Source organism: Microtus ochrogaster, unplaced genomic scaffold, assembly GCF_000317375.1.
Source record: "Microtus ochrogaster isolate Prairie Vole_2 unplaced genomic scaffold, MicOch1.0 UNK1004, whole genome shotgun sequence".
NCBI lineage: Eukaryota > Metazoa > Chordata > Mammalia > Rodentia > Cricetidae > Microtus > Microtus ochrogaster.
In genome coordinates, this window is record NW_004950102.1 from 6,144 (window position 1) to 7,553 (window position 1,410).

The 1,410-nt window shown below is 43.5% G+C and overlaps 1 pseudogene; it reads right to left on the bottom strand.

Annotated features, from left to right (window-relative positions):
- Window positions 1-319: 319 nt before the first annotated feature.
- On the bottom strand, window positions 320-1,406 carry LOC113455896 (annotated as a pseudogene).
- Between the last annotated feature and the right edge of the window lie 4 nt (window positions 1,407-1,410).

The following is a 1,410-nucleotide window of genomic DNA, read 5'->3' on the forward strand; positions in this document are numbered from 1 at the left end:
GAGGAAATTGTTTTTCCTACTGGATCACTAGGGCTGTACCAGTGAGTAGAATTGTTCCCTTTTGCACACCTTGATTCCTGGACCCATGAATCTTCACTATGGGAGAAGATAAAATTTTACCACATATTGGAAGCTGATTTAAAGCAGATACTGCCTCCTGTCCCGCATACTCCTGCTTATATGGACCCCATATAATCCTGCACTGTCACTTGAAGCTGATGCCACCTAAGTGTCTCTGTAATGGTGTCAGCTAAAGTCCATTCTATCTTTCCATCTGCCAACAGTTACAAGATGGTGGGAAACACAAGACTAGTAGAGTTCAATGTCTTGACCAATTGTTGCATCCTCTGACTCTTAAGTGAGGTGGGTATTTTGTTTTTTGTTTTGTTTTAGAAGCAATACTGTATGACATCATCATGATGGTGCATAGGGTATTTTGTAAGTCCACATATGGTGATTTTTGTGAAATTATTACATGACAAATGTGAAACAAGAATAAATGTCTACTCCAGTAAGGACAAAGCACTGTCCTTTCCATGAAAAAATAGTCCAATGTTGTCGACCTACTGCCAGGTCACTAAAAGGTCAATGATAAATGATGCCACCATATCCATATCCCCATATGTATATCCTCATATCCATATCCCCATATCCAGGGCTCAACATTGGTCTCTACTTTTGGCAGATCTGGCACTCAGTATCAGCTGTAGCCAGGTCAGCCTAGGTGGATGGCAGACTTTTTTGTTGACCAATAAATGTCTCTGTGTTTATATCCTGTCTCTGCACACCAGAGCCACTTTGTTCGTGGGCCCATTGGGCAATGACAGGAATGCCTGGGGAAAGAGGCTGACTGTCCACAGAATGGGTCATCCCATCTCCTTGATTACTGAACTCCTCAGCTAAAGTCTCCTTCTGATGAACATTTACATGGGATACATGTGCCTTCACAGCCTTCACCCATTTGGAGAGATCTAGCCACATACTTCTTCCCCAGACTTCTTTCTCACCAACTTTCCTCTCAAAGTCCCTGATCATCTAGCCAAACCATTGGCTACAGCCCATGAATCAGTAAGCAGTTGCACATCTGTACATATTTTCCTTTCAAACAAAACACATGTCCATGTGTACTGCCCAAATTTCTCCCCACTGTGGAGATATTCCTTTGCCGCTGTCTTTCAGGGTTATCCCAGAAATGGGCTGTGATGCTGCAGCTGGGTGGTGCCTGCAGAACATTCAGAATGATCAGTAAACCAGGCCCCACTCTTCTCTTCTTTGGCCAACCAAGGAAGAGAAGCCCATGAGGCTATAGGTGCATGTTTGGCCACAGACAGCGTCATAACAGGGATAGAAACTATAATTATTTGGGCAACTTCTTCATGTAGTTTGCTTGTGCCTTGAGGAACTGCACAA